General features: G+C 43.8%; 1 protein-coding gene across 1 annotated transcript in view; it reads right to left on the reverse strand.

Annotated features, from left to right (window-relative positions):
* Window positions 1-10,424, reverse strand: part of LOC134529597 (arginine kinase) — a 58,553-nt gene extending 48,129 nt beyond the window's left edge. The window contains exon 1 of the mRNA XM_063363867.1: window positions 10,285-10,424. The gene's annotated coding sequence lies outside the window, so the exon portion shown is untranslated. The remainder of the gene's footprint in view (window positions 1-10,284) is intronic.
* Window positions 10,425-22,532: the final 12,108 nt, after the last annotated feature.

Here is a 22,532-nt window from a genome sequence, read left to right on the forward strand (position 1 = left end):
TTAATAAGTCAAGTTCGTAATACACCTTTAACAAAAAAAATGTAATTACACCTAAACATTCAATTTAAAATCACTGCTAATTCAGTGAAGTTTTGGTTCACATCAAAACCATGCAACTTTCAAACGACAATGAAAGAGTTTGGCTACAAAACTCGAATTAACTGAAAAATATCTACATTTCTAAGGGTTTTATGTTTTAAGTTATAAGTTGTGCCGATATTACAACACGCACAGCTCGACTATACAAAATTTCAGTCTTAAATGTTAGTATTAACATTTTGGTGTAAGCAGTTGCATTTTAATAAAGACGTGATCGTGATTACGAACATGAGGTATGACGCCTACCTGCCAAGATCATGCAACCTCAAGTATGACCACGTAATCTTTGCTCGAGTGAGTGATCATAAAGGGAAGCCTTTTCACAGACGAGAGAGCCAAAACCCGAAGTTCCCCGAAGTTCATGGTTTTTTTCCGTATCTTTAATGTATCTATCCTAACCAAATCAACCGTCCACAATGTTTTAAAGTTTATAATGTAGCTAACTTAACCTAATTGACCATTAGTATCCTTTTATCAACACCGCCATATTTATTTACAATGAACAAAAAAAACCGAAGATGCACGATCGGGCGTTGGCTCTCGTCTGTGTACAGAAGGCTTCCCGATCATAAACCACCCTGATCGCAATGGAATATAGTTCGTGACTGGCAGCAGTGTATAGTGTTGGCAAGACTAGTTCGGAGGGCCGCAACTTCTCAATACCCAACCTCCTACAGTCAACTGCAGACACTCGCACTTCGTAACAGAGACAACCACCACACGTCCATCTGAACAATTCTTGCCACAAGGAAACGATATTAAAGATATAAATTGTTAAAAGTATTTGTATTTATGTCTTGTAATTAGCAAGGGAAGAAGTTTTTTTTTAATATTTTTACCAGTGACCAATAAAAGATTTTTTTCTAATAAAATTCATACATAAATATGGCATCATAGTTACAAATTAATATTCTTGTATATAGTCCATGTTAGAATTAATCAAACTTCGGCTGCAGGTTTATCACGAAAATAATTTGAAAACGCATAGAACTTATAGCCTAAAAGCTTACCAGGGCCTTTGATATTGGAGCTTAAATGGTATGTTATAAAGTCTTAAACTATTTACACCATGCGTTTAGATGTTTAATTAAGCAAAGTACTTAACATCGCAAAACTTATCACTGTCGTAACATTATTTCATTAAATTCATTGGGGATAATTTTTATTTCCATACATTTTCTGATATGTTACACCCAATTTTTTCAAAGAAATATCTTCACAACAGCAACAAGTTTCGCTTTATTTGTAGAATTTTCTTTAGTTAAACATTGGCAGACGCAGAATGATCCATCTTAAATACTTTCACTATTAGTTGCAATAAACTAAATTTCCATTTCTTTAACTTCTTAGAAAGCACTTTAAACTATAAATGTTTTCAATGTGATTGTTTTCAGCTTGTGTTGGTTAAATTTTGTATAAGTCATATAATATCCAATGAAAAAGCTAATAACGCAAGAACCACATCTAAACTAAAGATGGAAACTATTTATAGCTAATCTACAGAACTTTATGTAGACCGAAAAATAAATATTTTTCTATTTTTCTTCGAAATTTATCAAGCTGCTGTTAGCAGTCACAAGATTTCGTGCAATAAGCAATCTTGCATTTTTTATTTAAATGTATGTATGCGCTATTTCTAAACGACCACCTACAAACATGCACAAATCAAAATCATGAGCAAATTAAAATGGAAATCTAAAAAGTCAATTTGAAAAAAAAAAGACCGAGGGCACCTAGAAACTGCCTCAAGATTTAGTAATGTTTTGTCAACTTGCAGGCAAATGAACTTAACCTTTTTTTTTATAGCTGCGACTAACAATTGTGTGTATTGAAGTCCTATCAATTAGATGGATGGCAAACAGTCTATAGTACTATCTCAACTTGAACCGAAAAAACGAAGCGCCGTGCCAACAGGCGAGAGGACTGCAACAACCTGTAATGTACTTCCGTGATGAAAGACGCGGTATATATAATATTGTCGAACTGGTATTTCCAGCATGATTATTGCATCTCCAGAAACTACCGTCCTTCTTGACAGTCCATTACAACCAGTACTTGCCTTCGACTACACGAGAGACCTCTGCCAGGGTGGCCAGTGACAGAAGTGGTCCCAACTCTAACCAAGCACCTGTCACTGCCTGTGCAGTTGGCGCCCTTTCACGTTACAACACCTCGCAGCGCTTCGGATGACCGTTTTCATAGTGAGTTTGCGATTAGTTTACTCAAATATGTGCAGAGTCAGAAAAGGCTATGCAACTAAGTACTTAAGAAACTCGTGTGATAGAAGGTGACATTTTTTTGCATTAAACAAATCGCAAGCCATGTTAAAGCCACACGCAAATGAATCTAGTTCTAGAGCGCTGCTGGCACCACGGGGAGGGTAGCTACCGGGCCGAGAGCCGCGAGAGCTGGCAACACCGCAGCAGAGCGCGCCTCTGACGTCAGCACCTACACATCACTCCAGCATGTTCACGAGTGCTGCTGGCACCACGGGGAGGGTAGCAACCGGGCCGAGAGCCGCGAGAGCTGGCAACACCGCAGCAGAGCGCGCCTCTGACGTCAGCACCTACACATCACTCCAGCATGTTCACGAGTGCTGCTGGCACCGCGGGGAGGGTAGCTACCGGGCCGAGAGCCGCGAGAGCTGGCAACACCGCAGCAGAGCGCGCCTCTGACGTCAGCACCTACACATCACTCCAGCATGTTCACGAGCGCTGCTGGAACCACGGGGAGGGTAGCTACCGGGCCGAGAGCCGCGAGAGCTGGCAACACCGCAGCAGAGCGCGCCTCTGACGTCAGCACCTACACATCACTCCAGCATGTTCACGAGTGCTGCTGGCACCGCGGGGAGGGTAGCTACCGGGCCGAGAGCCGCGAGAGCTGGCAACACCGCAGCAGAGCGCGCCTCTGACGTCAGCACCTACACATCACTCCAGCATGTTCACGAGCGCTGCTGGAACCACGGGGAGGGTAGCTACCGGGCCGAGAGCCGCGAGAGCTGGCAACACCGCAGCAGAGCGCGCCTCTGACGTCAGCACCTACACATCACTCCAGCATGTTCACGAGCGCTGCTGGAACCACGGGGAGGGTAGCTACCGGGCCGAGAGCCGCGAGAGCTGGCAACACCGCAGCAGAGCGCGCCTCTGACGTCCGCACCTACACATCACTCCAGCATGTTCACGAGTGCTGCTGGCACCGCGGGGAGGGTAGCTACCGGGCCGAGAGCCGCGAGAGCTGGCAACACCGCAGCAGAGCGCGCCTCTGACGTCCGCACCTACACATCACTCCAGCATGTTCACGAGTGCTGCTGGCACCGCGGGGAGGGTAGCTACCGGGCCGAGAGCCGCGAGAGCTGGCAACACCGCAGCAGAGCGCGCCTCTGACGTCAGCACCTACACATCACTCCAGCATGTTCACGAGTGCTGCTGGCACCGCGGGGAGGGTAGCTACCGGGCCGAGAGCCGCGAGAGCTGGCAACACCGCAGCAGAGCGCGCCTCTGACGTCAGCACCTACACATCACTCCAGCATGTTCACGAGTGCTGCTGGCACAGCGGGGAGGGTAGCTACCGGGCCGAGAGCCGCGAGAGCTGGCAACACCGCAGCAGAGCGCGCCTCTGACGTCAGCACCTACACATCACTCCAGCATGTTCACGAGTGCTGCTGGCACCACGGGGAGGGTAGCTACCGGGCCGAGAGCCGCGAGAGCTGGCAACACCGCAGCAGAGCGCGCCTCTGACGGCAGCACCTACACACCACTCCAGCTGTGCACCTTTCCCGGAAAACATTCTGCGGGATCCAGCAGCCGGAATAGTGACCGTCACACCTCTTTCCTTGTACACCAGATACACCTTCTTCCTTAAAACATTGCAATGTTACAGGAGGTATCAACTATTGTGCTGAAGTGACTTATCATGTCTACGTTTTCAATTACGTTGCTTGAGACACGTTTTGGGAGAAACAAAATTAGATCATTTTTTCGACTGTCAGAGGTTGCAGCACTGCAGACGGATGACGTCACACCGCCGCGCCGGTTGCAAGACGGAGCGGGTGTCCAATAGCAGCTGAAGTGCGGACGTGACAATCTGCGCCGTTAAACAGCCGACAGCCGAGTAACGAGCGACGCGTGAGGCAAGAGACATAAAACACTCAACCACACTGAGCGTGTCCACTAGCTACTCGCCTGCGCTAAAGCTAGCTCAGTGTGACTACGCTAACTAAGCTACAGCGAGTTAAGTCGAGGACCAATCTTTTCTTTCTAACAGCTTGTCGGCGATGTACAACAGTTTGCGTTAGAATTTGTCAGTAATAATTTTTATTTATTTAATTAAACCGAAAAAATAAAACATTACGTTTGAAGATGTGGTGGTGGAATAAAAAGTCCTGTGTAAGACCGAGAAAGCTCGAACTTCGTCCCGAGTTCTCGATTCTATCTTAACGCAACATACTCAAAAAGTACGAGATCTCTCATTAACGTGTAAGCATTGTCAAAATATTTTCGCGCACGACTCTGCAGAATGTATTAAATCGAAATCAAAGGCAAATGGGAGGTAGTATGCGTCGCAATAATTCAGCGGGAATTTCACATGAACGCGATTAAGGTGGATGAATTTACCAGCTACTCTTAGATTAAAAACAAACACGCTCTTGTAAGCGTGTTGGCACTAGAAGAGCGGGTGTTGATTTAAGTGTCGGGCATGGATAATCAGCTATAAGGGAAATCTTTTAATGAAATTATTCAAGGGACCCAAGTTTACTTACACCGCTGATAACAGTCAATTGATAATCTAGTTTTAGCACTTAAATTGTATTCGTGTGGTGTTTATATCCTGTTAACAGCAATTTTTTTTGCATAATTTGTGTTTTTTGTTTTGTTTTTTTTGTAGTTTTCTTCTACAGACATACATGTGCTTTAGCAATGGCGTATGTCCAAAAGCTTACATCAAGTCATGCACTCCCATTGCACAAATCTTTAAAAGATATATAATAGATTTAAGTGACAAAATAAACGTCTAGAATGCGAGGGGGGAAAACTAAGACTTTAATAAAACTTGATAGCTTTGATAAGCTAAGCAACTGTTGCTAGCAACCAGAAAAGGGACGACTGGGCTCGGAGGGGAAAGCCTTGCTGTGTGTAAGTGACAAAAACTGGAGGTCGCCATCCGTTCCGGAAACCAAGCGAGACGTGACTAAAGCTCCCAGCTACGGGCTGTGTGGCAACTCGGCATTGTCAGCGCAACTCGGGCCGGTAGCAGTCCAGCGCACCGATCCAAACCAGTCGTGCCAACACCGGAGACCGCATCTCCTCCGGGCGAAGGGATTTCTTTCAGCCGACCAACCAGACGCGCCGTCACGACACCCCGCTGCCCATGCCAAGGGCGCGAGGCAGCGCAGTGGTAACACGCCACACTGGCCTCACGAGGAGTTCACAGACGTTTCGGTCGACCTTGCAGTCGCCATCTCCAGGGTGGCAGTAACAACCCGCAGTCCAAGCTACTTCCACTTCACCAGTTTCCCGAAAACCGAGATCATGCGGGGAATAAAAAACAGTTAGGACTATAGGTCACGGCTAATAAATACCTTTACCTGGAGTAAATGTAGTCTAGTGTTGGTATGACTGGTTTAAAATCTATGATCTGGACTACTGTCGGGCCCGAGTGACCAACTTCCCCGATTGCCCAGATTTGTTACATCATGTGCTTGTCTCTAATGTGTTAACGTAACGCATCACGTGATGAACAGGTAAAATATGACAGAACCTCTAGCCTGGGTTGTTAGTCTAGGACCGCCCAGACATTGCCTGTTGCTTCGCTCCTGTGTGTTTCAACTTTACTGAAGTTACTCAAAACTACTTGCATGGGAGCTGGCGACTGTAGCCAGTGTTTGCACACGGATGAAGGGCGACACCGAGGAAAACACTGCTCACGAAAACTCGTGGTTTGACGTGAGTGCTCTGACCTCTCTACCTCTGGCTAACAGCTAGTCAACTGGCCCAGAAGATTCGATCAAATACACTAGAAACTAATACCGGAGAGCTTCACGATTGTTGCGGAAACTTATCATTGCTGTCTCACCAGTCCCAATAGATGGCAGCACGTATTAGCAGTTAACATTGTGTTTGTACAAAATACCAACTTTACGAGTAAAAAATTACTTTCTTTCAGCAAGCGATTTTTCATCGTAATTTATATTTATTATAAAAATAAAACTAATGCTTTAAATTCCCTAATAGAATTGTTAAGTGATTATCGCCTTATAACTATATACATAATTTTTACTATTGAATAATCTATTTTGGTAGTGGCATGCCACGCCACCTGTTTAAGTTTCACGGGAAGCCTACGATTCGCTCGTCCTTCTGAACATACCTCAATACTCACGTTGGCAAGTCTTTCAACAGACGAGGGAGCCAAACGCTCGATCGTGCATCTTCGGTTTTTTTTGTTCATTGTAAATAAATATACAACTAATGATAACTAATGGTCAATTAGGTTAGGTTAGCTACATAATAAATACTTTAAAACATTGTGGATGGTTGATTTGGTTAGGATAGCTACATTAAAGATACTGTGAAATCATGTAAACTGTTTCCTAGCCATGGATAGCTAAATATTAAAAAGTTATTTGCTAAGCAACCATAAAATGATTTTACAGTATTTTTAAATGTAGCTATTCTTACCTAATATAACCAACCATTCACAATGTTTTAAAGTATTTATAATGTAGCTAACCTATCCTAATCGACCGCAAAATTTAATGCCACGCCGGTCTATACAATGAGATCGAACGGGAAAAAAAGCGAGCATGAACTTCGGGTTTGGCTCTCTAGTCTGTGAAAAAAAAAAAGGCTTGCCAACGTGAGTATTCGGGTATGTCCAGAAGGACGAGTGAATCGTAGGCTTCCCAAGTTTTCATACACTCGCCTGTGTTGTTAGTGAATAGCTGTTGGGTATTAGTCTAAGTGTTGTGTGTGAATCGATCCATCTGACGTACATAAAACGCGCGGGAAGTGAACTTGAGTGGCTTCCGCTAGCTTGTCTGCAGCAGTCGCGTTGAACGACTCTGGGTTAGGTCAGGGTGACTGTTGGAGTCAGAGTTGCAGTCGCAACAACTTATCAGAACACTCTCACCGCGTGTTAGTTACTCTCGTGTTCTCTCGCAACAGCTCTTGCGGGAAACTCAGCCAAGTGAAATAGTTGATAAAACTTTCGCGAGGGTTGCCCGCGCCGCCATCTTCTATAAACAGTTTTATATTTTGAGAATTCTACGAAATAAATTAATCGCAATACTTTTAATAAATGTGTAACACAGAAAATAAATTGTTAGCTCATTCAGTGGTGTATTTAACACACAAGTACCATTACTTTGGTAAACTTTAAAAAAATTTTTTTACCCCTAGATTGTTTTCGCGTTTAAATTGAATAGTTTTCAACTCAAAGCGGGCGATAGCACGCCTACGCATTCCGCATTCTAAACGGAACAACCAGCCGTTACACTACACGTGTAAACATTCAATCAAGACAGTAAACACCCGGATAGCTACTACAGTCATGTCGCCCAACGGTAACTCGGGTGCGACGTTATGTACAGCTATAGCCTGTCTCACGCATAGTTTGCAGTTTAGAGTCTACGTTGGTCACTGTTGCCAGACTGATACTACCCAGCGTAACATTGAAAATGTTTTGTGTACCAGCTTTAAGAATAGTTTAAATATTTTAAAAAAATCTGTGAGTTGATTTATCTACAACCATAAATTAGTGTCCATTGCCAGTATGACGGTTTAAGTCATTCTGACAAAAATATTAATATGCCGAACACCTATTTATTACACAGGAGAAAATATTCTTTAGCAGCTCACTTAATAAGTAAGTATTCCATAAAAATTGTACTAGGCTGAAAAGAAACTTAAATAACTTAATATTAAGAGACTTTTAGCAAAAAAAAAAAAACTCGCAGCAAAGTTGGGCTTCATTCAGTTCCGCCCATTTATAAATAAAATGAAATCACAGATGGTCTAGATGAAATACAGCGGGAAAATGATTCTCATTATAAATTTTACTCTACATTTTACATTGTTTCAGATACATTTAAAAAATTCCATTACAATAAGGTGTCACTGTTGTGCACTATGGCTGTTATCTGGCAACAGAGCACAGATAAACGATGCACACTGCACTCTGAAGATGAGACGCTCTAACACACAGGTACAAGTCAAGTCACCTCATGTGGTAATATTTTCAGGAAGATCTGTATATGACACGTGACGCAACCACATCACCTGCCCCTTTTTACTGCCCCACACGATCAGAACTGTCAATCATAGTTCCTACAGTATGTTACGTATTAGAGCCAGATTACATAACTTCGCTCAAGTGCTACGAAACAAATGCTTTTAGTTACAATTATAATTTGTCATAGTTTAAAACTGCATGCGGAACAACCTCTTGTATAAAACCATATTTAGCATTTTTTTTAATGGGAACTTTCGTTGCAAATATAGTTTTGCTTAACATCACCCAGTGAACCCAAAACACACCCATCTTATATGCAGGCAATCTACGAAAAGTAGACAGTAAATCTAACTGCTATGAAAATGTGTGTTTGCAGCAAAAATATCCAAACTTAAAACATAATAGGCAGAAAAATCGAAATTATTTCCGAGATTATGAATAAGAATCAACACCAACTCTTTTATCAGCCTACACGCAATCACTTGAACTGTAGGACTCATTCTGCCAACACTCCACGTCCCAGTCTGGCTTCGCAAAAACATTTGGATTTCAAATAAAATGATATGCAAAACAGAGCTTCAAGAATATTTAAAAATATCTCTTTTATGAATCAAGTACAATTTTAACCATAACTTGCGTGCGTGCGTATTTTACTGATATTTATATCCTATGCTATAATCTATCCTATAAAAATGTTATCACGAAGAATAAGTTATTTAGGTAACACGTGATTCGTTGTAAATTTATTTCAAAAGGAAACCAGCATTTTTCTGCAACCCAACATCTGGTCTACCCACTCAAATACCTTAAAAATATTGTTAGGTATTCATATTAAACAAGTTTTGAGAATTCAAAATTTCCGTACTATCCAATAATGTCTATAGTGTTGTTACCAAGTAAAAAATTAAAACAATATAAAAACTTAAAATATTTTTTTTTCCAATCACTACATTATACGAGTTGTCCAACTCCTTTGTACAAATGTAGCCAGAAAATCATACACTATATTAATAATGCAATTTAAGGCTTTATAATTCCAGGGGAACGATTTATATTTATCAAATTTAAATTTTTTATGGGAAATTCAAGCGAAGGCAAAATTATTAAAAGTGACCATTTTCGGAACCAACAATTCTAATACCTTACATCACGGAAAGAAAATTACCTCGAGAGACTAAATAAAGTAAAACTTAATCTTCCTTTTTTTGAAAGAAGCCAATCGTCAGTTCGTCCACACGTACGCTTTTACTTCCGGTTAATTTAAAGAAGCTTTGCTAAAATTTTCGAATGAGAGGCATAAGTTTTTCATAATGATTACTTACAAAATATTTAAAGTCAAACTATGAAAATTTTTTTAGGCATTAGTTTAAATAAAGTTAATGCTTTATTATTGTCGAAAAAACCGTTATCTTTAAATTTTTTACATTTATTAAGACAGTTTTTATTTCACCACAAGATTATATAATTTTGATTTAGTTTGCTATCATCGGTGTAAATTTATATATATTAGAACTATTTGTGGTTTAGAAAATCGTGGCGTTGTAACGGCCTTCGATGATATTTTCTCTTTAAGTTTGAAATGCTAGGTACCAAGATAAAATTATTCCCGGACAAAATTTTAGATGTGTTTGGAAAATATTCACCGGCTGCTGAAATTCCAACTGAATGGTTACGTGAAGTTTTCTATTTGACTATAACAGACTGATAAATTAATCGAATGTACTTTTTATAAATGCTAAGAAATGCGGACTGTACATGTTAAGTTTGAAAACAAACAATTTCTTCGGATAAGTTCGCGGTTGGTTTAACTATTTAAAACGAAACGTGCGAGTTGGAGAAAGAAACTCGCTTTTGGATGGTTTGATTTTATCTGTGAGGGAATAAGAGTGAAAACACGAGTATGGCCAGTTCGGTGGAGTGGACAAGTTGTTGAGTAGTCCGGGGCCGAGAGCTCACCTGCCAACTCGCGACGAGACCACCACGTCCTGATAGCACGGCGCGAAGACGAGTGCGCTGCGATGTCTCGGCGCTGCGGTGCCCGCAGCTCACCCTTGCTGCAGTGACGTCGATCGCCGGCGGACCAATCAGAGGCGCGCGCCGCCTCGGCGCAACAACCGCACAAGGCGACGCGGCCAGCTCCCGAGCCGGCGGGGACACGCCTGTATTTTATTTCTCGAGATTGTTGTGGAGCGGGCGAACAGTGGACGCGGGCTATTTCAGTGTTACCTCATCCCCCGCCCGCCAATGGCAGCGCAGCTATTCTTGACGAAGACACACCTCTTCCTACAACTGGGCGGAGGTGCGAGGCTGCCTCGGCCCAGGCGAAAACATTACCGTTATGTAGTGCGTTGACACAATTCTGGGCCCTCGGACGCCCTCGACTAGAGCACACGCAATATTTCATTTCGAGGAGCAAGGGAATCGAAATAATCTTTATTTGCTGTTTGCTTCCAAATTATTTATCTCATTTTGTTGGTGTGAGAGTTCCTTTTTTTTTTTTTTTTCATATGGTGGGTAGGGGGAGGATATATCGATAACACCTCCACCTACAGCGTACGCCCCTGACCATAGACCAACTGGAGGGGCGGAAAAGGTAATGAATAAATTGTGCCCTCGTCGGAAGTAAAAACTAAATAATAGATGCATCAATTAAAACTTATGGAGATTTCGAATGGTGTTTCTCGACGTAATTTTCTGCACGAAAAATTATATGTCCCCTAATTTGTGTGTTATTGCAATTCCTACAGATGTCCAACTTTTAAGAATTACAAATAACTTTTCGTTGTTAGTTTTAGTGCCAGACGTATCTTGCACGCTGTATTCTATTAGTCCGGCTAGCACTCGGGGCATGGGGTGGCTTCCCCATGTGTCCCCCAACCCCACAACACCCATTCCGAAACAAGGCGAACACGGAGTACAAACCCTCCCTCGTCCTGGCCAGTGGTTGGCATCAGCTGTCGGTAGGCACATCGGGCTCAATAAAAATAACGAAATAAAACTTTTTGCATGGATGATTGCAATATGGCTACTCAATAACAGCTCATAATCTGTATTTTTTTTTCATGACTGGCTGATGCATAGACCATACTGGTTTCAATTTCAAAATACTTATTCATAATGGGGGGAAAAAAAGGGGTGCTAACGAATTATCGAAAGCCAACACCGGGGTCATTTGAAAATATTTGCTTGCTTTCCGAGACGAGACGCTCCTTTCGGGTTGGATTTATCGCAACCAGCGCAGCGCACGACACGCAACTAGTGAACAGAGAGCTGGAGCAGCCTCGTTCGAACCCCCGCATCACTCCGATCCCGAGCATCCGCCCTTCCTCCACCCGTGCTACCGCCACTGCTACCCTCAGCCATAGCCCCTGTCTCCACCGGTGCACAACCCTAGCCTCCACCCCATCCACCACCTTCCTCCCACTCTGCCTCCATCCGTGCCACTGCCCTAGCATCCACCCTTTCTCCACCCGTGCTACCGCCCCTGCTAACCAAGGCCCCTGCCTCCGCCGGTGCACAACCCTAGCCTCCGCCCCTTCCTCCACCTTTCCCCCACCCTGCTCCAATACATGCCACTACCCTAGCATCCACCCTTCCTCCACCCGTGCTACCGCCACTGCTATCCTCAGCCAAAGCCCTTGTCTCCACCGGTGCACAACCCTAGCCTCCGCCCCTTCCTCCACCTTTCTCCCACTCTGCCTCCATCCGTGCCACTGCCCTAGCATCCGCCCTTTCTCTACCCGTGCTACCACCCCTGCTAGCCAAGGCCCCTGCCTCCGCCGGTGCACAACCCTAGCCTCCTCCCCTTCCGCCACCTTTCCCCCACCCTGCTCCAATACATGCCACTGCCCTAGAATTCGCCCGTCTGTAGTCTTTGGAGACTGAAGATATTAGGCAGAAGCCAATAACATTAACACGTGACAAATACTGAGATAACATGGACGCAAAAACAAAAAAACAGTTTCGGTGAAAGTTGGGCCACACCTGGCCAATGTTCAACTACAGAAAATCTCAAAAAGCACAGCGACAGATAATCATGAAAGTAAAGCAGCATGAATTGTTTTGAAGGCCTGGCAAAACTGCTTGCAGATATAAACCGAGAGGGCCTTGGCTGGACTGGAATTAAGACAGAGATGGCCAGGTGACCAAAGAGACAAAGTCTCTGCGAAGGGCTGAGTTTCAGTCAGGGCCCAGTAGCCACAGCAGGCCAGCTGTGAGACCCGAGTCTTTGGAAACAGCATGCCGGGGTGGAGACAATGCAGGTACACAGGGTATCACTGCTGAAAGTGCGGTCGAAATCAATGAAGGTAAACAAAGTACAGTTATCATCGCACGTTGTTCGTTTCAACAGCGTTTAAAAGGCACTAGAAAATTAGTAATTTTTAACACATCAGATGACAAAGGGAACTATCCCTCACAAAAGAACACTACACAGATCACCACTCCAACACTGCACTAATGAACTAGGTCACAAGCTTGAAAGGGCAGCACCCATTATAGCACCAACCACCAAAAATAGGTGACAAATGCCTACTTTCCAGTAGATTGTTATGGTTAATACCCCAGTATACAGAAATTTCTACAAACAATCGCTCTGGAGTGGAGAGCAGAAGGAAATATCGAAAATAGAGTGCACAGCAAAAAAAAATGTCTGGTAACAGTGCTGAGTGCAGGACACCTATGGAGGTAATAATGTGACCTTGGCCCTCTTGGTATATGCAGCATGCTTGCATATGTGTAAGAGTGTAAACTCACTGAGTGTCAGGATCGTGCCAGCTCTGTGTTATCTTCAACAGTGGTATGGATGAGGTGATGTGTGTACTGGTGACTTGTGGGTTTTTAATGTTGATCCACTGTAAGAGAAAATATGCATAATGTGAAATACCTTTCATTTAAAACAATCTCATAACTTAATTACCAATTTTAAAAAGTAGACATTTTAAAATATTTTTCTAGTAAAAATTAAAAGAAATTCATACAGGAAGTTAAATAAAAGTTTTCACTAAATTTTCAGTAAAATAGTTTTCATTAAATTTTGGAATATCAGTTGGAACTAAAACTAATTTTCTAAGGTAACCTTATTTTCATCAATTTTCTATAACACTGCAGTAAATTTATAAAAAAATTGAAATATTGTCGAATTTTCAAATCAAGGAAAAAAACATAAATTTAAAAATGGTATTACTGAAAGAGGCATTTTAGTTGTATAGATAACTTATTCTTACTGCTTATCTAGTTTCGTTTCAAGTAAGATCGGTTTATATGAAATTTATCATTTCATTGTTTAACATGCAATTTATCATTTTTATCGGCGCTGTTATACTTGAGATAACGAGCTCTTATTAAAAAAAATCCCCGAAACAATATCAAGTTTTTTTTTTGTGTTTTCTGATAAAAATGTTACACAAGGCGCGTAAAATAATTACGTGACTTTAAGACCTATTAATGTTGTCTACGAAGGTTATTCTAAAGCAGAATTGTGTATTCGAGAAAAAAATTAAAGTAACTGTAACAGGTGCTGAAAATTAGTAATATGTATTATTTTAATTTTATATTTATATATTTGCTAATAATAACGTTGTGCTAAAAGATGTACAACTAAACATTTAGAAATTATACAAAACTGTCGAAATATGTATTTATTATCGTAAAACAGAACGTACATCATATAAAAGAAAAAAAAATTATTTCAGTTTGAATGGAAAGGAAATTCTAACTTGAAATACACTTTAGTGTCAGCAACAAGCTGTTTGTCTTCCTTATGGTTCTACACACGTCTGGCCACAAAGATCAGCCCAGCTGAATGTTTGACGCGAATAAGCCTGAGATGTGTTAAAACTGTCTGTGCCACGAAATACCTTCTGGAAGAACACGTGCTCAGCCGAGTGGCTTCCGAACTGGTAATACCACAGCTCTAGCTGCAGCTCTCAAACAGAGTCTCTGATATCACAGCTCTAGATTGAGCTTTAAAACATAGGCTCTCATTCCATAGCTCTAACTGCATCTCTCAAACAGAGGATCTGATATCACAGCTCTGGCTGGAGCTCTCAACAGAGGCTCTGATACCACTGCTATAGCTGGAGCTCTCAACAGAGGCTCTGATACCACTGCTATAGCTGGAGCTCTCAACAGAGGCTCTGATACCACTGCTATAGCTGGAGCTCTCAACAGAGGCTCTGATACCACTGCTATAGCTGGAGCTCTCAACAGAGGCTCTGATACCACTGCTATAGCTGGAGCTCTCAACAGAGGCTCTGATATCACAGCTCTAGATTGAGCTTTAAAACATAGGCTCTCATTCCATAGCTCTAACTGCATCTCTCAAACAGAGGATCTGATATCACAGCTCTGGCTGGAGCTCTCAACAGAGGCTCTGATACCACTGCTATAGCTGGAGCTCTCAACAGAGGCTCTGATACCACTGCTATAGCTGGAGCTCTCAACAGAGGCTCTGATACCACTGCTATAGCTGGAGCTCTCAACAGAGGCTCTGATACCACTGCTATAGCTGGAGCTCTCAACAGAGGCTCTGATACCACTGCTATAGCTGGAGCTCTCAACAGAGGCTCTGATACCACTGCTATAGCTGGAGCTCTCAAACAGAGGCTCTCATTCCATAGCTCTAGCTGCAGCTCTCAAACAGAGTCTCTGATATCACAGCTCTGGCTGGAGCTCTCAACAGAGGCTCTGATACCACTGCTATAGCTGGAGCTCTCAAACAGAGTCTCTGATACCACTGCTATAGCTGGAGCTCTCAACAGAGGCTCTGATATCACAGCTCTGGCTGGAGCTCTCAACAGAGGCTCTGATACCACTGCTATAGCTGGAGCTCTCAAACAGAGTCTCTGATACCACTGCTATAGCTGGAGCTCTCAACAGAGGCTCTGATATCACAGCTCTGGCTGGAGCTCTCAACAGAGGCTCTGATACCACTGCTATAGCTGGAGCTCTCAACAGAGGCTCTGATATCACAGCTCTGGCTGGAGCTCTCAACAGAGGCTCTGATACCACTGCTATAGCTGGAGCTCTCAAACAGAGTCTCTGATACCACTGCTATAGCTGGAGCTCTCAACAGAGGCTCTGATACCACTGCTATAGCTGGAGCTCTCAACAGAGGCTCTGATATCACAGCTCTGGCTGGAGCTCTCAACAGAGGCTCTGATACCACTGCTATAGCTGGAGCTCTCAAACAGAGTCTCTGATACCACTGCTATAGCTGGAGCTCTCAACAGAGGCTCTGATATCACAGCTCTGGCTGGAGCTCTCAACAGAGGCTCTGATACCACTGCTATAGCTGGAGCTCTCAAACAGAGTCTCTGATACCACTGCTATAGCTGGAGCTCTCAACAGAGGCTCTGATATCACAGCTCTGGCTGGAGCTCTCAACAGAGGCTCTGATACCACTGCTATAGCTGGAGCTCTCAACAGAGGCTCTGATACCACTGCTATAGCTGGAGCTCTCAAACAGAGGCTCTCATTCCATAGCTCTAGCTGCAGCTCTCAAACAGAGTCTCTGATATCACAGCTCTGGCTGGAGCTCTCAACAGAGGCTCTGATACCACTGCTATAGCTGGAGCTCTCAAACAGAGGCTCTGATACCACTGCTATAGCTGGAGCTCTCAACAGAGGCTCTGATACCACTGCTATAGCTGGAGCTCTCAAACAGAGGCTCTCATTCCATAGCTCTAGCTGCAGCTCTCAAACAGAGTCTCTGATATCACAGCTCTGGCTGGAGCTCTCAACAGAGGCTCTGATACCACTGCTATAGCTGGAGCTCTCAAACAGAGTCTCTGATACCACTGCTATAGCTGGAGCTCTCAAACAGAGTCTCTGATATCACAGCTCTGGCTGGAGCTCTCAACAGAGGCTCTGATACCACTGCTATAGCTGGAGCTCTCAAACAGAGTCTCTGATACCACTGCTATAGCTGGAGCTCTCAAACAGAGTCTCTGATACCACTGCTATAGCTGGAGCTCTCAACAGAGGCTCTGATACCACTGCTATAGCTGGAGCTCTCAAACAGAGTCTCTGATACCACTGCTATAGCTGGAGCTCTCAACAGAGTCTCTGATACCACTGCTATAGCTGGAGCTCTCAAACAGAGTCTCTGATACCACTGCTATAGCTGGAGCTCTCAAACAGAGTCTCTGATACCACTGCTATAGCTGGAGCTCTCAACAGAGTCTCTGATACCACTGCTATAGCTGGAGCTCTCAAACAGAGTCTCTGATACCACTGCTATAGCTGGAGCTCTCAAACAGAGTCTCTGATACCACTGCTATAGCTGGAGCTCTCAAACAGAGTCTCTGATACCACTGCTATAGCTGGAGCTCTCAAACAGAGTCTCTGATACCACTGCTATAGCTGGAGCTCTCAACAGAGTCTCTGATACCACTGCTATAGCTGGAGCTCTCAAACAGAGGCTCTGATACCACTGCTATAGCTGGAGCTCTCAAACAGAGGCTCTCATTCCATAGCTCTAACTGCATCTCTCAAACAGAGGATCTGATATCACAGCTCTGGCTGGAGCTCTCAACAGAGGCTCTGATACCACTGCTATAGCTGGAGCTCTCAAACAGAGGCTCTCATTCCATAGCTCTAACTGCATCTCTCAAACAGAGGATCTGATATCACAGCTCTGGCTGGAGCTCTCAACAGAGGCTCTGATACCACTGCTATAGCTGGAGCTCTCAACAGAGGCTCTCATTCCATAGCTCTAGCTGCAGCTCTCAAACAGAGTCTCTGATATCACAGCTCTGGCTGGAGCTCTCAACAGAGGCTCTGATACCACTGCTATAGCTGGAGCTCTCAAACAGAGGCTCTGATACCACTGCTATAGCTGGAGCTCTCAAACAGAGGCTCTCATTCCATAGCTCTAACTGCATCTCTCAAACAGAGGATCTGATATCACAGCTCTGGCTGGAGCTCTCAACAGAGGCTCTGATACCACTGCTATAGCTGGAGCTCTCAACAGAGGCTCTGATACCACTGCTATAGCTGGAGCTCTCAAACAGAGGCTCTGATACCACTGCTATAGCTGGAGCTCTCAAACAGAGGCTCTGATACCACTGCTATAGCTGGAGCTCTCAAACAGAGGCTCTGATACCACTGCTATAGCTGGAGCTCTCAAACAGAGGCTCTGATACCACTGCTATAGCTGGAGCTCTCAAACAGAGGCTCTCATTCCATAGCTCTAACTGCATCTCTCAAACAGAGGATCTGATATCACAGCTCTGGCTGGAGCTCTCAACAGAGGCTCTGATACCACTGCTATAGCTGGAGCTCTCAAACAGAGGCTCTGATACCACTGCTATAGCTGGAGCTCTCAAACAGAGGCTCTGATACCACTGCTATAGCTGGAGCTCTCAAACAGAGGCTCTCATTCCATAGCTCTAGCTGCAGCTCTCAAACAGAGGCTCTGATATCACAGCTCTGGCTGGAGCTCTCAACAGAGGCTCTGATACCACTGCTATAGCTGGAGCTCTCAACAGAGGCTCTGATACCACTGCTATAGCTGGAGCTCTCAAACAGAGGCTCTCATTCCATAGCTCTAGCTGCAGCTCTCAAACAGAGGCTCTGATATCACAGCTCTGGCTGGAGCTCTCAACAGAGGCTCTGATATCACAGCTCTGGCTGGAGCTCTCAACAGAGGCTCTGATACCACTGCTATAGCTGGAGCTCTCAAACAGAGGCTCTGATACCACTGCTATAGCTGGAGCTCTCAAACAGAGGCTCTGATACCACTGCTATAGCTGGAGCTCTCAAACAGAGGCTCTGATACCACTGCTATAGCTGGAGCTCTCAAACAGAGGCTCTCATTCCATAGCTCTAGCTGCAGCTCTCAAACAGAGGCTCTGATACCACTGCTATAGCTGGAGCTCTCAACAGAGGCTCTGATACCACTGCTATAGCTGGAGCTCTCAACAGAGGCTCTGATATCACAGCTCTGGCTGGAGCTCTCAACAGAGGCTCTGATACCACTGCTATAGCTGGAGCTCTCAAACAGAGGCTCTCATTCCATAGCTCTAACTGCATCTCTCAAACAGAGGCTCTGATACCACTGCTATAGCTGGAGCTCTCAACAGAGGCTCTGATACCACTGCTATAGCTGGAGCTCTCAAACAGAGGCTCTCATTCCATAGCTCTAGCTGCAGCTCTCAAACAGAGGCTCTGATACCACTGCTATAGCTGGAGCTCTCAACAGAGGCTCTGATACCACTGCTATAGCTGGAGCTCTCAAACAGAGGCTCTCATTCCATAGCTCTAACTGCATCTCTCAAACAGAGGCTCTGATACCACTGCTATAGCTGGAGCTCTCAACAGAGGCTCTGATACCACTGCTATAGCTGGAGCTCTCAAACAGAGGCTCTCATTCCATAGCTCTAGCTGCAGCTCTCAAACAGAGTCTCTGATATCACAGCTCTGGCTGGAGCTCTCAACAGAGGCTCTGATACCACTGCTATAGCTGGAGCTCTCAACAGAGGCTCTGATATCACAGCTCTGGCTGGAGCTCTCAACAGAGGCTCTGATACCACTGCTATAGCTGGAGCTCTCAAACAGAGGCTCTCATTCCATAGCTCTAACTGCATCTCTCAAACAGAGGCTCTGATACCACTGCTATAGCTGGAGCTCTCAACAGAGGCTCTGATACCACTGCTATAGCTGGAGCTCTCAAACAGAGGCTCTCATTCCATAGCTCTAGCTGCAGCTCTCAAACAGAGGCTCTGATATCACAGCTCTGGCTGGAGCTCTCAACAGAGGCTCTGATACCACTGCTATAGCTGGAGCTCTCAACAGAGGCTCTGATACCACTGCTATAGCTGGAGCTCTCAACAGAGGCTCTCATTCCATAGCTCTAGCTGCAGCTCTCAAACAGAGGCTCTGATACCACTGCTATAGCTGGAGCTCTCAACAGAGGCTCTCATTCCATAGCTCTAGCTGGAGCTCTCAACAGAGGCTCTGATACCACTGCTATAGCTGGAGCTCTCAACAGAGGCTCTGATACCACTGCTATAGCTGGAGCTCTCAACAGAGGCTCTGATACCACTGCTATAGCTGGAGCTCTCAACAGAGGCTCTCATTCCATAGCTCTAGCTGCAGCTCTCAAACAGAGGCTCTGATATCACAGCTCTGGCTGGAGCTCTCAACAGAGGCTCTGATACCACTGCTATAGCTGGAGCTCTCAAACAGAGTCTCTGATACCACTGCTATAGCTGGAGCTCTCAAACAGAGTCTCTGATACCACTGCTATAGCTGGAGCTCTCAAACAGAGGCTCTCATTCCATAGCTCTAGCTGCAGCTCTCAAACAGAGGCTCTGATTTCACAGCTCTAGCTGGAGCCCTTTACCAGTGGCTTTTATACAACAGCTCTAGTTTTTTCTCTCAAACAGAATCGCTAATACCATCAATCTGTGTAGATCTTTCGAATAGAGGCTCTGAAATATTGACTCTTTTTGGAGCTATTCATCATCCGCTCTTATCTTAATGATTTTTTGCTGAAGCTCTCGTACATAGGCTCTGATATTGAGGCTCTAGATTCAGTTCTCGACCAGTATCTCTGGTTTTTGGCTCTAGCTGGAGATATTTCAAAGAAGCTTGATATCACCGTTCTAGTAGTAGCCTTTAAACAGAGGCGCTGATACCACATGTATATTTCCGGGTCTCTCAATCGAAGACTCTGATACACAACATCAAGGTGGAACTTTAAATCACAAGCTCTGAGACCATAGTTTTAGCTGGAGATCTCGAACAGAGGCTCTGACACCACAGCTCTGGCTGGAATTCTCAAATAGACGCTTTGATATCACAGCTCTTGCTGGGTCTATCAAACAGAGGCGCTGTAAACAAAGCTCTAGGTGGAGGTCTCGTACAGAGGCACCTCATACCACAGCTCTAGTTGGAGCTGTCGAATCGAGGCTCTGATATCACAGCTTTAGCTGGAATTCTCAAATAGACGCTTTGATATCACAGCTCTTGCTGGGGCTATCAAACAGAGGCGCTGTAAACAAAGCTCTAAATGGAGGTCTCGTACAGAGGCACCTCATACCACAGCTCTAGTTGGAGCTGTCGAATCGAGGCTCTGACACCACAGCTCTGGCTGGAATTCTCAAATAGACGCTTTGATATCACAGCTCTTTCTGGGTCTATCAAACAGAGGCGCTGTAAACAAAGCTCTAGGTGGAGGTCTCGTACAGAGGCACCTCATACCACAGCTCTAGTTGGAGCTGTCGAATCGAGGCTCTGATATCACAGCTTTAGCTGGAATCCTCAAATAGACGCTTTGATATCACAGCTCTTGCTGGGGCTATCAAACAGAGGCGCTGTAAACAAAGCTCTAGGTGGAGGTCTCGTACAGAGGCACCTCATACCACAGCTCTAGTTGGAGCTGTCGAATCGAGGCTCTGATATCACAGCTTTAGCTGGAATCCTCAAATAGACGCTTTGATATCACAGCTCTTGCTGGGGCTATCAAACAGAGGCGCTGTAAACAAAGCTCTAGGTGGAGGTCTCGTACAGAGGCACCTAATACCACAGCTCTAGTTGGAGCTGTCGAATCAAGGCTCTGATATTACAGCTTTAGCTGCCTCTCCCGACCAGAGGCTCTGATACTACATCTCTAGTTGTAGTTCTTGATACGTGGCTTTAGCCCAGCATTCTAATACTTTAGATTTGTCACTAGCATACACCAGGTTAGACTTTCAAGTAAATATTCGTGTTATTCCTCACTATATATAAATTTAACCAACATTTTTTTAAACATACAAAATAAGACTTATAAATGAAATAAACTGTTATTCCTTATATTTATTATATTTAACACTTTATTTATCAGATCTACTACAAGATCACGCTGCCGTGCGACGGAAGTTCCTCTGCGGATGAACGAAGGACATCACTTTATTTTTCAGACTGCATTGTTTTCGAATCCAAAAACAGCACTGAGAGTGAATTGTTGGCGGTTTTGTTCCATGTCAAATATAAATATTTCTTTTCGCTCGTTGTCTCTGAAAAAGAACATAATCATATTTTTTTGCCACTTGAAGTGTAAAAATATTAACAACTTTCTAATAACCCGTGACTTCGCTCGCGCAATTTTCGGGCATTGCCGATAATTTTTTTTAATTGAAAGAAAAGTAATTGATTAATTTCAAACAATCCACTTAAGATCTAGACACATTTAATTGAAAGGTTCATAAAAGATTTAATTCATAACAAAACCATTTAGTAATGATATTTTGAAAGAGGTGATACTTAAGCCTTTCAACTTTTACTATAGATTAAGGCAGTATGACCCAAAAAATGTTATCCCTGATTTTAATGTTTAAATAATGTTTACATATAAACGAATTTTCATAAGTGAAGAATTGTCTCTAAAACTGATAGTTTGTGAGCTACACGAGCTCAAAGTTTAGTTTTGTAGCATTTCTTGCAGTATGGATCTCAAAAAATACTTGATGAAATTTGCTAATTTTTGGTATAGTGCAAGTCATATACGTGAACCACTGAATGACACCATTTAAAAAATTTAAAAATTGACTAGTAGTATTTGTGCATGGTCATAAAATCAGCTAATTTCACTTTAATATAAAAACTGCAAAAATTCACTTAAAGTAAAAATCAATATAATCGTGAAATACACACAACCATATACTTTTATAAAAAACAAAAAAGTTTGATATTCTTAATAGCACTATAGATCCAAACTACGAGGTGAATGAATGTTTTCTAGGCGCCTGGAATTCCAAAAAAAATATCAGATGCAACCCGCTACTCACTTGGCGCCTTGAAGTCTGGCTGAGCATTAGCTTTCAAACCCCACCCCCCTGCCAATCACCAAGAGCGAACAGGTGAACAGCCTGGCTGCCAGCCGCAGGGTTGCCGGACTTCAGCTGCCCTCCGCCTCGGGCTCTGATCGTCGCGTCTCGTAGTGTTCAAATGCCAATAAGTGGGCCGCTATTTTAATATAAACATGTGATGGTTTTAGATGCAGGCTTTTTCAGTCTTGTGAAATAAATCGTACCGTTTTACAATCACTGAATTTTCTTGTTAGTATGGCTTCCCAGAAATTAAGGAATGGCAGACGATATTTCAAAAATAAAAGAAACAAGTTGTCACAAGCAAGAAAGAAATACCAAGCTTCTCAGCGATTATTGCGTGAAAATGCAGGTGGTTTGGAAGAAATCCAGCCAGATTCATCAACTAGT

This window comes from Bacillus rossius, chromosome 2 (assembly GCF_032445375.1).
Source record: "Bacillus rossius redtenbacheri isolate Brsri chromosome 2, Brsri_v3, whole genome shotgun sequence".
In the NCBI taxonomy this organism is placed as follows: Eukaryota; Metazoa; Arthropoda; class Insecta; order Phasmatodea; family Bacillidae; genus Bacillus; species Bacillus rossius.